This window comes from Mastigoproctus giganteus, chromosome 5, assembly GCF_048544385.1.
Source record: "Mastigoproctus giganteus isolate SK-2022 chromosome 5, ASM4854438v1, whole genome shotgun sequence".
Lineage (NCBI taxonomy): Eukaryota > Metazoa > Arthropoda > Arachnida > Uropygi > Thelyphonidae > Mastigoproctus > Mastigoproctus giganteus.
Genome location: NC_143579.1, coordinates 190,017,482 through 190,034,669, shown reverse-complemented (window position 1 = coordinate 190,034,669; position 17,188 = coordinate 190,017,482). Strand labels below are relative to the sequence as shown.

General features: G+C 37.4%; 1 protein-coding gene across 2 annotated transcripts in view; it reads left to right on the top strand.

The window, feature by feature from the left end:
- Positions 1-17,188, top strand: part of LOC150085950 (peroxisomal acyl-coenzyme A oxidase 3-like) — a 357,646-nt gene that overhangs the window by 78,019 nt on the left and 262,439 nt on the right. The window lies entirely within an intron of this gene.

Sequence of the window (17,188 nt, the reverse complement as noted above, 5' to 3'; positions counted from 1 at the left end):
TTTGTATATTTATCAATGATATTGATGAAGGTATATCAGGCTTAATGTCGAAGTTTGCAGATGATACAAAGGTTGGCAGAGTTGTTAATGACAGTGTGCTACTGCAACAGGATCTAGATAATTTGGGCAGATGGGCTAAGAAGTGGCAACTGAAGTTTAACCTTGACAAATGCAAAGTACTGCATATGGGTAGAAGTAACCCCAGAGAAACGTACTAACTGTGTGGTACTACACAGTTAGTACCACACATAGAAAATGAAGTTTTCTGAGCAATGCAGACAGGCTGCCAGGGTAGGTCATGGGGTTTTGTCAATGATATATAGGAATTTTGCTAGCAGGGAAAAGGAAGTGATTATCCCTCTGTATAAGGTAATGGTCAGGTCACGCCTTGAGTACTGTGTGCAGGTCTGGAGGCCTCATTTTAGGAAGGATGTAGATTTGCTTGAGCGTGTACAGAGAAGGGCAACAAGATTGGTTAAGGGAATGAAGGGATCCTCTTACCAAGAGAGGCTTAAGTTCTGCAAATTGCAATGGCTGGAGACTAGGCACCTGCGTGGTGATCTGATTGAGGTGTATAAGGCCTTGAATGGGTTGAGCAAGCTGAATTCTGATGGGATCCTTCCACTTGTTCAGATTACGAACCTAAGGGGGGCATAAATTCAAATTAAGAAAAGACAGATGTAGAATAGATGTGCGGAAATTTGCCTTTAGCCAGCGGGTGGTTAATTGCTGGAACAAACTTCCATCTGTTGTTGTGGAAGTTGATAGGTTGAATAAATTTAAGGAGGAACTGGACAGGCATTTGGAGGGAATGATGTGATTTTTTTTTTTTTTTTTTTTGGCTGATGCTGCATAAGCTCATACACATGCTTTCTTGCATCACATGCCACTACTACTACCACCACCACTACCCCTGATAACTTTTCAATTGTCATAGGTGCCAGCTTCTTTGCATCATAGGTGTTTTGAGGTTATTTCCATGCTTAGCTAATTTTGTGCTCAGAGCAAATAGCAATTCATACTGTTCGCCTCTGGAACTTTATAAAAATTTCATTTTTGAGAAAAATAATTTTCCTATGTATGCATAAGAAATGACAAAATTATCATTAACTGTAGAAAAATTGGCAGACAGGACACCCACTTGAGGGGCCTGTCTGCCAATTGAGGTGGGTGGCCTGTCTGCCCATGCCCCAGCACAGTTCTGTACATGGTATATAGTTTTTTGTTTCTAGGAAGTAGAATACTGTAGAAGATTGGAATTTTATGTGGGAGTAGTGGTAACAGTCAGATTTCAGCACTTGCCCGGGCAGGGATTATGGGTGTCTCTAAAAGTAGTGATTGTAGTTGACAGTTAAGCAGGTTAGCTACTCTAGTTATTGTCCAAAGGGTAGGTGTTTTGAGGGCTGACTTGCCAGTGGTATGCTGGTAAGGCACCCGTATATTGTCTCCAATTGATTTTAAACTTGTGGATGAAGCATTCTTCATCCCATATTGAGATATGCCCGAAAAAATTTTCTTTGATCTGTAATACTAGTATGCAACCCCTTTGTATCAACCTTTGTGGTCTAGGAGTGAAAGCAAAAGTTTACCATTCCAGAGGCCGCAGGTTTGAACCTCACATATGTTAAATATGTATTTCTTGTTTCTAATTTTTCTACGTTCATATTACTTTCTTAAATTAGTTCAGAACTAATTTCCTTTGAAAACAAAAGAATAACAAACTATATATTTTAATTACTAGTGATAAAACTACAGAGTCCCATTCGCTCTTTATAGTGATAGACCTGGTAGTAATATGGTTTTACCACTGTACTCACCTTTAATTACTCATTGATCCTTTATGTGAGTTGGTAAGTAATGAAGTTTGAAACACATTTGGCTATAGGCATCAGCATTGGGCTACAAGTCTAAGAATGAAAATAGTCATTGTGTAACTATGTTTAAACGTTCTAAGTATTAGTAGTGGCAAATGATGCAAGAATATAACATCAGCCAAAAAAAAAAAAAAACATTTCTTATGTCACCTGTTCATCCCCACTAATAGTTTGTTTAGTTCTTTCTTGAATTTATCAAAATGATCCATTTCTATAACACTAAATAGAGGCTTTTTCCAACAATCAATTACTTGCCTGCTGAAGGCAGATTTCCACACATTTGTCATGCAACCTCCTTCCTCAATTTGAATTTACCTCCCCCCCGTGAGTAGTCTGAGCAAGAGAAATGATGCCATCAGCATTGACCTTGCTCAATCCATTCAAAACCTTAAACACCTCATTCAGATATACTCACAGGTGCCTGGCTACCAGATGCTGCAGTTTGCAGAACTGAACTCTTTTTTTTTTTTTTCTCTTAATTAATCTTGGTGCTCTTCCTTGCACTTCGTCCAACAGATCCACATTCTTTTTAAAATTAGGCTTCCAGACCAGTATGCAGTAATCAAGATGTGGCCTAACCATTGTCATATACAACTGTATAATCACCTCCTTATCCCTGCTAGCAGAATTCATGTATATCATTGACAAAGCACAATGAGCTGTTCTACTAGCCTGTCTGCACTGTTCAAATAACTTTGTCTGACTGCACAATTACCCCAGGTCTTTCTAATTCTTTACCAACCTAAATTAACCACACAGTCGGTATATTATTCTGGGATTCCAGGTGGGCAGAAGCAGCAGCGTGTAGCACACGCTTCTTGATTAGACCGGGGTTTGAGCCCATGACCACCAAATATGGAGGATGCGGAAAGGTCATGGAATGACCACCGCATATCCCCGGAGCAATATGGCCTTGCTAATGCTCCAAAAAATCAAATAACAATAACGAATAATTCTGGGATTACTGCTATCCATATACCCTTATTCTTATGACAAATTAGCTCAGCAATATAATCAAGGGGAGAAAAAAGAAAATGAAACAAAACTAAAATCTAAAGAAAAAAAAGAAAAATACTCTCCTCCACCACGCTTGATCTTTGAATTAGGAAGCATTCATCTTGATCCCTTATTTACAGGGGATGATAATAAATTCTTTCTCTGTCAGATTTACCAATTACTTTTGGTCCAGTGCTACCATATGACTATTTTAGGGTCTCTAAATGTATTTGTGCCAGGGTTCCAAATCATTTAATTCCTCCTTGGTCAAATACTTTATCCTAATAAAGTTTAAAATAAATTGGAGATGAAATGATTGTGCATTCTCCTTGTTATCCAGAAAATGTGTTTCATTTTTATATGTTCAAATATCATAATAAAAAATTGTTTACCATGTAAAACACGGTCCATTGCTCTTGTTGAGCATTATAACCTGTGCTTGTTAAATTCAACTCAGTGCATAGTTGTGTGTGTAAGTTGTTAAATTGAGAGGAAGACAATAGGAAATGAGCTAACAAAATATAAATCGGAACTACGGAAGGTACAAGAAAAAATAAAAAGTACTCAATGCTGAAAATCTTATGATTTCAACGATTTTCAGCATTAAGTATTACTTTTTATTTTTTCTTGTATCTTCCATAGTTCCAGTTCCCATTTTGTTTGCTCATTTCTAATTCCCTTCCTCTCAGTCTTATAACTTATATGTCCATAATGGTTGTTGGGTCATTCTGCCAAAATTAGCAGTGTCCATAAACCGTATAAATATATTGTTATAATCCTCTTCAACATCATAAATACACACACACACATAAATACAGGGCTGTAGTGAAGAGTATATGCCGTATGCCATCTGGACTTTTTAGGTGTATAGCATATACCGTTCGGTTTTTGAAAGATTTGAAAAAACAAATATTATTAAAATATTTAACATTATAACATTCATAAGAGTATACCTGCTGCTAATTTTGCCACTACAGTACTGTATATACATACATATACAGGGTGTCTCAAATATACATGGCATAACTTCAGGAACGAGTTCCTCATATGTAGACAATAAAAATATTTTATATCAACATAGTTCCGGAAATGCTTGGTTCCCGAGTTATTAACCGGAATGTTTTATCTCCCACAGGTGATTTCCTTTATCACAAGGTACTGACAGAATCTGGTGGTTTTCCATTCCGACCATGTACTCAAATCAGGAGCAAGCGGATATGTACTTTATGTATGGTTTGGAGGACGGTAATGCTCTGGAGGCTCGTCGTTTGTACCATGAAAGGTTCCCAGAACGAAGATGTCTAGACAGGAAAATGTTTGAAGGTATCCATTGCCGCCTTTGTGAACATGAGACCTTTACACCTCGTGCTGTCGACAGAGGATGACCAAGATCTACGACTCGTGAAGTAGAGGGGTGGACCAACTGCCTGGCCTCCATGCTCACATGATTTTAACCCACTAGATTTCTTCTTGTGGGGCCATTTAAAGTCATTGGTGTATTCGACTCCGGTAGCTGATGTTGGAAACTCCCCACAATCGAATTGTGGCAGGTTGCGAGACAATACGAAACATGCCAAGAATTTGGCATCGTCTTCATGAGTCCACGAGACGTTGATGTGAGGCCTGTATTCAGGCAGAAGGTGGACATTTTGAACAATTGCTATAAGGTGATGTGAACAGTTAAGTGTCATAGACAGACCTTCAAAACTCGGAAACCAAGCATTTCTGGAACTGTGTTGATATAAAATATTTTTATTGTCTACATATGAGGAACTCATTCCTGAAGTTATGCCGTGTATTTTTGAGACACCCAGACCCTGTATATGTGTGTATGTGTAGTAAGGAACATTAATATGGGATCTGCAAAGATGGATATGAGAAGTACACAATGCCTGAACTAAAAGGGTGTAAAGGATAGCAGAAAAAAAAATGCAGTAGTAATGAAAAAGGTGAAAGAATGCTAAAATCCTAGTACAATTATGAATTAAGATTATTAATGGCATAATAAACAAGCCAACAGGAAGAAATGAGGAAAAAACATAAACTGTAACAAGACAAAAACTGTCTTGTTACAGTTTGTTTTTTCCCCATACCACACCGTAAACACTTTGTATTATTTTGTATTATTATACTGCGTACGGATTACCTTGTTTGATAGTATTAAGACAAGGGCTTTACTTTTGTATTGGCCCCTTTTCTTGTACTATGGACAAGTTTGGAAATGCAGTTTCTGATACATGGTCAGGTGTAGTCCCCTGATGAAATGCTTGGCCATGTATCAATTTTTCTTTTTAACTGTCTTCAGATTTTGCATACTTGCCATCCCTATATTCGACCTTCTTTCTAAAATTGCCCACCTATATCTGAATACCCGGGCGGGTAAAGCGCCTGCCTGGTAACTCAAAGGTCGTGGGTTCGAATCCCGCCTCGGGCTTGGATCAAAGTACTGCAAAAACCTTGGGAGGTGCATTATGGCCACAGAAGCCGATGCGCCAATAACTACCAAAAAAAAAAAGAAAAAAAAATCTGAATACAGTTATGCCCCTTTATAATTTATTTTGTAAACCCCTTTGTAATTTTTGTATATCCCATTGTAAGTAATTTATTTTCTTTTTCCACAAATCCATTTCTTCCTGTTGGCGTGTTTATTATGCCATTAATAATCTTAATTCATAATTGTACTAGGATTTTAACATTCTTTCACCTTTTTCGTTACTACTTCATTTCTTTTTTCTGCTATCCTTTACACCCTTTTAGTTCAAGCACTATGTGTACTTCTCATATCCATCTTTGCAGACACTGTATTAATGTTTCTTACTACACATTTATATATTCTTTTGCTTCCTCATATTGCCCTGCGCGTTTTGGAGCATTTGACATACGATACGTTTCAAAAATTTCTCTACTTTTTCTCATCTGCTTACTTTGCTTATAGAACTTATAATTTTACTACTATACATATATATATATGAGGGTGGACTGAAAAATAATGCTTCTTTTTGCATATGGGGATAGGGGATATATTTGAATTAGGCAAAGAGGATACACTAGCATTAGTCATATAGCACAGGTAAGATTATCATCCTTCTTGCTGGTGTGTGAAGGGGAAGACATTAATTTTTGGAGGAACCTAAATAGACATTATTGAATAGTGATTTTCTGTGTTTTAAGGAAGCAAGAGCAAACGTTTTGTCTTATTTGTCTTGAGTAACTTAGTGAGTTACTCAAGTAAAAAATGTAAAAAAAACCCCAGGCTCGGCTGGCTCTGGCCAACAGTACCTGGGATGGGCCCTTGCCTGGATTACAGGTGAAGATGGAGGATCTGTCTTCAGAAAAAGTGGAAGTCTGCCACTCTTCCAAGATACTGGTCCCATCTAAATTGTGGACTATTCAGCAGAGGAATGAGAAGCCGGCTGCATTATCTGCCTTAAACCCTATGGATCTTAGTCATTGTAAGATAAACAGTTATACTACCGCGTCCAGGGTAACTGACGCGGCTGTTCTTATACCATGGAGAACAGCTGTGAAGAAAGCTATATCGTCAGCCAAAACTCAAATGTATCTCTCAACACTAAATGTAAGATCGCTTTACAAGCCCAGGAAAATAAAATTGGTAGAAGAAGAATTGAAAAAGATCAAATGGGATATTGTAGGAATGTCAGAGACACATTGGACAGAAGAAGGAACACTGGATATGACAGAAGGAAGAATATTTTACTCAGGGAGAAAAGACAACGTACATAGAGAAGGAGTCACTTTCATAGTAAAGAAATATTTATTAAATTCAGTAATAAAAATTCACCCACACAGCTCAAGAATGATAAGTTTAAGAATAAAAGGTAAAGAAAAAGGAATCTTCATTAAAATAATCTAGGTATATGCCCCAGACTCCTCACATGATGATACAGAGACAGCTGCCTTCTATTCAGACCTACAAGAAACCATAGATAACACAAACAAAAAAGATATATTTTAATAATAATGGGAGACTTTAACACAAAAGTTGGAGGCTTTTTGATAGATTTCAGTGATGTATTAGGAAAGTTTGGGATAGGAAATAGAAATGAGCGAGGAGAAAAGAACTCTTGAACTTCTGCAAAGAAAATAAACTATTCATCACCAACACTGTTCTACCACAGATCTCAACATAAGTATACATGGACATACCTACAAGAAACCATAGATAACACAAACAAAAAACATATTTTAATAATAATGGGAGACTTTAACACAAAAGTTGGAGGCTTTTTGATAGATTTCAGTGATGTATTAGGAAAGTTTGGGATAGGAAATAGAAATGAGCGAGGAGAAGAGAACTCTTGAACTTCTGCAAAGAAAATAAACTATTCATCACCAACACACTGTTCTACCACAGATCTCAACATAAGTATACGTGGACATCACTAGATGGAAATACAAAAAACTGTATCGACTACATCTTAATAAATAACAACTGAAAATCATCCATTCAAAATGTTAAAACTCTTAGAAGTACAAATTTTGACACCGACCATGAACTTCTAGCAGCAATAATTAAATGGAAATTTTAAAATACGAAGCCAAAGAACAATAGAGCAACATTAAATATATCACGATTTGAAGAAGACAAAATAAAGGAAATTTATGGGAAAATGCTACAAGAAAAATTAAAAGATATAAACTGTTCATTATCTGTGGAAAATATATGGGAGAAAACTAAACATTGGGACCAAAACCAAATAATCCTTGGATTACAGCAGAAATTTTAGATGTATGGATGGAAAAAAGACATGAAAAACCTCCTAAACAAAGGAAATAGCATTAGCATTAGTAGAGGCATTTGATGCAAGAAAGCAAGCTTATGCAGCATCAGCCAAAAAAAAAAAAAAAAAAAAAAGTAACATAAATAAATAAAAATAACCACTTCCACTTCACCCCTCTGTTCGTTCGAAATACCTGTCCAGCTGAGCCTTAAACTTATTTAGGCTATCAACTTCCACGACAAGGGATGGAAGTCTGTTCCACCCACCAACCACCCGCTGGCTAAAGGCAAATTTCCGCACATCTATCCTACATCTGTCTTTCCTCAATTTGAATTTATGCCCTCTCAGGTGATTTTTCTGAGCTAGAGGAAGAATCCCATCAGCATTGAGCATGCTCAAACCATTCAAGGCTTTGTACACCTCTATCAGATCACCCCGCTGGTGCCTAGTTTCCAGACACTGTAATTTGCAAAACTTAAGCCTTTCTTCGTAAGAGAACCCCTTTGTCCCATTCACCAATCTAGTTGCCCTTCTCTGTACTCGTTCCAGCAGCTCTACATCCTTCCTGAAATGAGGCCTCCAGGCCTGTATACAGTACTCTAGGTGTGGCCTGACCATTGCCTTATACAAGGGAATAATCACCTCCTTATCCCTGCTAGAAAAATTCCTATATATCATTGACAATACACCATGAGCTACTCTTGCAGCTCGTCTGCACTGCTCAGAGAACTTCATATCTGCCTGCACCACCACCCCCAGGTCCCTTTCATTCTCTACCACTGTCAGTGTAGTACCACAGAGTTGATACGTTGCTCTGGGGTTGCTGTTTCCCATATGTAGTACTTTACATTTGTCAATGTTAAACTTCATTTGCCACCTCGAAGCCCATCTGCTCAACCTTTCCAAATCCTGTTGCAGCAGCATAGTGTCAGTAGTGTCCTTGACAACCCTGCCAACCTTCGTATCGTCTGCAAACTTGGACATTAAGCCTGATATACCATCATCAATATCATTTATAAATACAGAAAACAATAAAGGCCCCAATACTGAACCCTGAGGGACTCCACTAATAACATTAGTCCACGATGAGCAGTGTCCATTGATTACCACTCTCTGTCTTCTCCCCCTCAACCACCCCTTTATCCATAGCAGCAACTTGCCTCCAATGCCACACTGCTCCAATTTGTGCAGCAGTCTTCCATGTGCAACAGTATCAAAAGCCTTTCTAAGATCCAAGTATATAATATCAAAGTTATTCCCTGCATCCAGTTCTTTTGTGACTGCATCATAGTATCCAATCAAATTGGTCAGGCAAGACTTCCCCTTAACAAAACCATGCTGTGTCCTAGCTATAACTGAAGTCTTGTCTAGATGATCCTGCAGTGCTTCTTTCACCAGTGCCTCCATTAATTTTCCGGGAACAGAAGTTAAACTCACAGGTCTATAATTACTTGTGTCAGCCTTTGATCCCCCTTTGTGAATTGGGGTCACATTTGCACATCTCCAGTCAATGGGTACCTCCCCTGAGTCCAAGGAAGCTCTCATAATTATGGCTAAGGGTTTGCTTACCTCCTTTGCTGCCTCCTTTAATATAACTGGACAGATCCCATCCACCCCAGGTGCCTTTCTTGTGTTTATCTTCAACAATTTCTCCTCCACTTTGCTCTCAGTTATTACAAGATTCTCTAGCTTACTGCTAGAGTTGAATACACCTCTGGCATTCCCCTCGCTGAATAACTCCTCATGTGTGAATGTCGATGCAAAATATTCATTTAGTTTGTTAGCTACCCGAGCAGGATCATCAACAGTTGACCCATCGATCTCATGTGGACCAATCTGATTCATCCCCTTCCTTCTAGAGTTTACATAAGTAAAGAACTCTTTGCTGTTTTTCTTCGCATCCCTTGCCAAGGATCTCTCGTAATCTGCCTTCGCCTGCCTAACCTCCTTTGTAACTTGGTTACAGATCAACTTGTATCTATCATAGGCGTCCGTGTCATGTGTTAATTTGTATGTATCCCATGCATTTTTCTTCTCTGCCATATGCCTCATTAGTTCATCTGACAACCATTTAGGCCTAAACCTTGAACAATATTTCTTAGTTGGTATGTAAAGCCTAGTAGCTTCCACGATAAGTTCTTTGAATGCTTCCCATTTTGAATTTGCTGTTGGCAATATCATCAGTTGATCCCACTGTATAGAATTTAAATACTGTCTCAGTCCATTGTAGTCGCCTTTACGAAAGCAATACCCCTTCCCTTTACCCCTAATGGTGGTTACTTCTTTGAGTAACTCCCACTTCAGCACACTGTGATCACTGCCACCAAGTGGTTCATTTATCTGCAGATTCTTAATGCATGAAGAATCACTACTGATAATCAAATCAAGAGTATTACTCCCTCTAGTTGCCTCCCGAACATGCTGATGTAGAAAACAATCATCCAATAAATCCACAAAAGCCTTGCTTCTGTGTGAGTGACCAGCCCCCAAATTCCAGTCAATATCTGGGAAATTAAAATCCCCCATTATAAGACTCTCTGATTTACTGGCCCACTCTATTTCTCCGAACAGTTTCTTATTATACTCATCAGAGTCATTAGGCCTATAGCACACTCCTACTCTCAATTTTGATCTCCCAATGCTTATGTCACACCAAACTGACTCGACACTGCACTGTCCAGCGATGTCGACTGGCTTCACTTCCTTGGATTTTATGTGTTTTTTAACTAATAGCATAACCCCTCCTCCCTTCCTATCCTGTCTATCCTTTCTGTAGACGTTGTACTCCCCAAATTCCAGTTCTGCATTTCTTATATCTGTGTGACACCACGTCTCTGAAATCCCCACAATATCTGCCTTTGATGTTTTGAGCAATACCTCAAATTCATCAAATTTATTTACTAAACTCCTAGCATTGGTGTACACACAAGTATACATGCACCTGTTCTTTTTCTTAGCTACCCTAACACAACCCATGTGTTTACTTGTACCCCAATGATTCCCAGCAGTCTCTGAAATATCCTGCATCTTATTTTCCAGGCTGCGGCTCATTCCAATAGAAGCAGTGCAAGAATCACTTTCACCTCTGCCAGTGGCTACTGTTAATCTATTAGTCCTTGTATCCCCCCAATCTAGCAGTTTTCCGACCCACCTAACATTGCCTCGATAGCATCAGCAAACATTCTTGCACCCTTTCTATTTAAGTGTATCCCATCCCTGTAGAAGCAGTCTCTCCTGTTAACAAGTACAGACCAGGCTGAAAAAAATTCTACCCCTTGAGCCCTGCACAATCTTTCCAGGGCCGAATTGATTGACAGGGCTCTCATCATATACTCCCTCCTATCGTGTCTGGGCAGAATTGCAGACACTTTCAATGTCAACCCTAATTCACGGCTTTTTTTCATCAGTGACCTGTACTTGTCAAGTAATTCCGCCGGTCTCCTACTCTTAATGTCATTAGTGCCAACGTGTACAACTATATCACCTTTTGTGCCCTTAAAAGATGATAACCGCTCTATGATGATAACCATGTGCCCTTAAAAGATGATAACCATGAACTTCTAGCAGCAATAATTAAATGGAAATTTTAAAATACGAAGCCAAAGAACAATAGAGCAACATTAAATATATCACGATTTGAAGAAGACAAAATAAAGGAAATTTATGGGAAAATGCTACAAGAAAAATTAAAAGATATAAACTATTCATTATCTGTGGAAAATATATGGGAGAAAACTAAACATTGGGACCAAAACCAAATAATCCTTGGATTACAGCAGAAATTTTAGATGTATGGATGGAAAAAAGACATGAAAAACCTCCTAAACAAAGGAAATAGTCTAGAAAAAATATAAAACCCTAAAAAAAAAAAATAGACAACCTATGTAAAGCTGTTAAAAGGAAATGGTTGAAAGGCAAAGCACAGCAGTGCGAAGAGGTAAATAAATGTCACAACTCTAAAACAACTTACTGGGTTATAAAGGAACTCTCTAAAACATACATCCTGAAAACACTGAAGATGAAAAATAAAAACAATATAAAAACAGGAAACACACAAGAAATTAAAAAAATAGAAGAGATAAAGCACCTTCGATAACAAAAGAAGTTCAGAAAGCAATTAGCCAAATGAAGAATGACAAGGCACCTGGAAATGATGGTATCCAAACAGAACTATGGAAATTCGAGGCAATGCAATGTTAAAACACCTCACACAATTGTTTAATCTAATTTTATTTACAGGTGATATACCAGAAGACTGGAAAAGTGGAATAATAGTACCTATACACAAAAAAGGAGATAAAGAAAATTTCCAGAATTATAGACCCATTACCCTTTTAAACCATATATATAAAATATTTATAAGGAATTTACAAAATAGGATACTTAAAACATATGAAGAGACAATAGGTGAAGAACAAGCAGGATTTAGAAAAAACAGATTGCAGAAAAATATTGGAATAAGAAGAAACCTCTTTATCTGTGCTTCATCGATTTCAAGTAGGCATTTAACTCTGTAAACAGAGAAAATTTAATGAAGCAACTATAAAAAATTCCACTTGATCATGAAATAATCATGTTTGTAAACAATTTCTACAAAAATACAAGAGCAGTAGTAAAATTCAGCAACCTTAAAACAGAGAAATTTGAAAAGAGAAAGGAAGGAGTCATGCTGGGATGCCCTTTATTTCCATATCTATTTAATATCTACCTAGAAGAACTAATGAAATCAATTGAAGAAAAAAGAGGCACAATAATAAATGGAAAAAATATAAACCACATAAAATATGCAGATGATATTGTGATTTTAACAGAAACCAAAGAACAACTAAAAGAAATATTAACAAACATCAATAAAGCAGCAACAATTATGGAATTAATATAAATAAAACCAAAGTAATGCAAATTGGAAAAAAACATAGAAGACATAAACATCCAAAATCAACAAATAGAACAAGTACAAAAATTTGTATACCTGTGCTCTCAAATAACTGGAAACCTAAGTAATATTGACCAAATTAATCACAGACTGAACATTGGATGGACAAACATGAACAAACTCAAAAACATATGGAAGAGCAATAAAATCTCAAATAGTCTAAAAATTAAACTATATGAAACTGTCATCATACTCACAGCAACTTATGGATCAGAGAATTGGAGAATAAATAAGAAAGAAAGGCAAAAAATAATGTAATTTGAAATGAGATGTCTAAGGAAAATCAATAAAAAATTGGAGAGAACATAAAACTAATGAACAAGTAAGGAGAGATTTAAATTTTGAACGCAGATTAATAGAGCAGATCTACAAAAAACAACTTCAGTGGTTTGGACATGTGAACCGGATGACACAACACGGGCTGCCTGATGTAGTATTGACAGGAAGATTTTGAGATGAGACCACCAGGAAGACCCAAAAGAGAATGGCTTCAATGCCTAAAGGAAAACACAGGCTTTCAGAGTTATCAACAAATGATGCAAGATTCAAGAGATCGACAACAATGGAGGACGATATCTAAATAGGGACTTAACCTTGCCAAATGGAAGAGTAGAATGATGATGATTAGTGAGTTTTAGTGGTGCTGATGGATAAATGCATTCTAAGGTTAGTGAAATCCCTGTGTTGTAGAACCTTTTCTTTTAAAGTACTTAAATATCATATTGTTGGTGGAAATTAATTTAGAGATGTCTAATCTAGCGTGTTCAATTGTACTGCTGAAAAGCTTTATTTATCACATGGGCTGAAAATGAGTTCTCTGTGGAGTTGTTTTACACATTTGTTAGCCACATTATTGTTACAGCAATTAATCAAAAAACCTAGGTCTGTATTTAGTTTGTTTCTTTGTTATTGTTTTTGGATTTTGCTGTTATTATATTTTCGTATTGCATAACGTTTGAAGGAATAGAGATAAATCAAAAAGAATAAAAAAAAACCCATACTTTTAGATCAAATGAGGTGATTGAAGAACATGAGTACGTATGCACAATTAACTAATTTCATTATACTGCACTGCATTGTAATAACATATTTTAGAAATTTAATTAATAACTGAACATTATAAGAAACCAAAATGTTTATGAATGCTGTGGTTCCTTCATCTTTGTAAATAGATGCAGTTACAAAGGAATTGGGTGCAAAAAATAATTTTGATATCATATACTTGGATTTCAGGAAGGCTTTTGATACTGATGCACATAAAGGAGTGCTGTACAAATTGGAGCTGTATTACATTAAGTGCTAGTTACTGTTTTGGATAAAGGGATGGTTGAATGGTTATTAATAGACATTGCCCTTCATGGATTGATGTTTGATGATGACTGACAGTGCTGAGCCCATTGTTGTTTTCTATATTTATTAATGATATTGATGAAGGTATATCAGGCTTAATGTCTAAGTTTGCAAATGATACAAAGGTTGGCAGGGTGGTTATTGATAGTAATGAAGGTATGCTACTGCAACATGATCCAGAAAAATTAGGCAGATGGGCTGGGAAATGGCATTTGAAGTTTAACATTGACAAATGCAAGGTGCTGCATATGCGTGGCAATAATCTCAGAGTAATGTACCAGCAGTGTGGTATTACACTCAGGATAGTGGAAAAGTTAGATATGAAGTTCTCTGAGCCATGCAGACAGGCTGTCAGGGCAGCTCGTGGGGTGTTGTCAACAATATTGCATTATTGTCTTTGTTCTTGTGTGGCATCATTTGTCATTTCACTTAGTGCATAAAAATATTTTTCAAATTCCTCATCAGAATAGCCCCAGTGCCAAGCATTTTGTGATCAAGTGTCTTTGCTAGTAAATTCGTTACCTTTCTTGAAGAAATACAATTATTTCCTTGTTTGCAGCATTATATTAATATTCAGTTAAATAATCCTTAGCAAAGAAATCACTTTACTAGATCAGGTGGAAAAGTAACCTTCTTTCTTTCTTCTTTTCATTTTATTTTTATTAGCAACCCACTACTGCTTGGTTACAAGGTGGCACGGCTCTTGCCTCCAAATGGCAGGACTGGTAACCTCGAGGGGGGAGGGGAGGAACCTCCCTTCCAAGGCAAAATGGAGCAAATAGTTTCCAAGCCCATAAATCCACCAGGATTAAACTTTGACAGGTTGAAAACGAAGGAACTTGGTTCTGTTGCAGCAAAACATCAAAAGACTGACTGACTGATAGACAGAATCCAAGCTCCAACATTTTTCATTATCCATTCAACTAAAGAACAACCGATTGGGAAAACTCTCACCATTACTTTCACAGAAATGACAAGAAAGTACAATAGGTAACCCTAAGACAGCTTGTTGTTGAAGATCAGGAGATACTAGTTGAAGTTACCACTGCTGGACAGTCTGAGCAACTGCAAAAACTAAAAATTTTGGTGGAACCTCTGTTACATGTTTTGCTACACTTTTTTTCCCGAACATGTCAAGAGCTGTCATCACTGAAAGGGACCTCATCATTGTCTGCCAGATGAAGAATTAAAACAAGAACTGCAAGGTTAAGGAGTCGTCAATGTCAGATGAATTATGACAAAGCAGGATGGTATATTTCAGAACATAATTCTTTTGACAATCCCAAACTAATTACAGTGATCAAAGCAGGCTAAGTTAACTGCCATGAAAGCCTGCATCACAAACCCCTTACACTGCTGCAAGTGCCAGAAGTTTGGGCACTCACAGTCTGAAGAGAAGCAGCTGCCTGTGACACATGTGGTTCCACTGCACACATTAATGTTAACTGCACAGCCACAATGCCATTGTCTTAACTGCAAAGGAGTGCATCGGGCATATTCTGAGGAGTGTAACCTTTGGAAACATGAAAAAAAAGACATGACAATACAAAACTGAACACAATGTAACCTAGAGGCCAAAAAATCCTTATTTGCCTCAAATACTAATAAGCCAATTAATGCCCAAGTAACCATACCATCAAGACGCCTGGTCAGCGTGAAGAGGAAAAGACCAAGCCCTCCAGCATATGAAAGCACGACGAAACAAATGGCCCTCAGTCCCCAGCAGCTTTCACTCTCCCTCTTACGGCAGCGAGAGGATCAGAGTGGAAGCAGAGGGTGCTAAGAATCTCTGGGTACGACCAGGCTGCCATGCACGGAAACTGAACTTGGCCTATTATAACGTAAGAACACTCATCGGTGAAGACAGGATATTAGAGCTGGAAAAGGAATTAGAAAATGTGAATTGGAGTATCATCGGTTTGGCTGAAACAAGAAGAAGAAATGAATCACTTATAACTTTATCAAGTGGAAATCTGCTGTACACCAATGGAAACAGTGAAAGGAGTGAAGGTGGAGTTGGGTTTCTGGTCCATAAAGATTTTAAAAACAACATTTTGGAATTCAAAAGTACATCACCAAGAGTGTCAAGACTAATACTCAAGATTTCGAAGAGATACAAGCTAAAGATTATAATGATTTATGCACCAACATCGAGCCATGATGATGAAGAGGTTGAAGAAATGTACACCGAAATTGAGAGTCTTCTAGATGAGCAGAAAACCCACTACACTATTATTATGGGAGACTTCAATGCTAAGGTTGGAAAAAGACAAAACAGCGCAGAAAGGGGAACTATAGGAAATTTTGGAATTGGTGAAAGAAATGAAAGAGGTGAAAGACTTGTGGAATTTGCAGAATCTCAAGGACTGTCAGTAATAAACACTTTTTTCAAGAAAAGGGTGAACAGAAAGTGGACATGGAAGAGTCCAAATGGATTAACTACTAATGAAATCGACTTCATCCTCACTAACAGAAGATATATTGTGAATGATGTTACTGTCCTGAATAAGGTAAATGTTGGAAGTGATCACAGAATGGTAAGATGTACACTTGATATAGATGTAGGAAAGGAAAGGAAAAAACTGATGAACTGATGAACTCATGATGAACCGAAGACGACAAATGAAAAGCAAGAAAAACACTGACAGGGAGAAAATTGAGTATACTGAGTTATGCAAAGCCATTAGAAAGAGACTCGGAGAGGACATAAGAAGATTTAACACAAGAAAAGTAGAACAAGCATTAAGGGAAAACAAAGGATTTAAATCAGCAGCCATGAGCAGTAATACAGAAAGACAAATGATACTGAAACTGAAGAATAGCGATGGTGTACTTATAAACAGCAGAAAAGGCATAATTCAAATAGCAGAAGACTGCTATAGAGAATTATACAAGGAGCGAGGGAATGATACCAGCAGTGGGGAAGATGGATTGCAAAGTAGCAACACATACGACATACCCGATATTCTTCCTGATGAGGTAGAACATGCATTGAAGAATCAGAAAGCCCCGGGGAAAGATGAAGTTACTGAAGAGTTGTTAAAATTGGGAGGAAGAGACATAACACAAAAACTGGCAAGGCTCTTCACAAAGTGCATTAGAAAAGGTGTGACGCCTAAGCAGTGGAATAATGCAATCATAGTTTTGCTGCACAAGAAAGGAGATAAATCAGAAATTGGAAATTACAGACCAATTAGCTTGTTATCCCACATCTACAAGTTGTTCACAAGGGTCATTACTAACAGATTAGAAAGAATACTTGATGAGAATCAACCGAAAGAGCAAGCTGG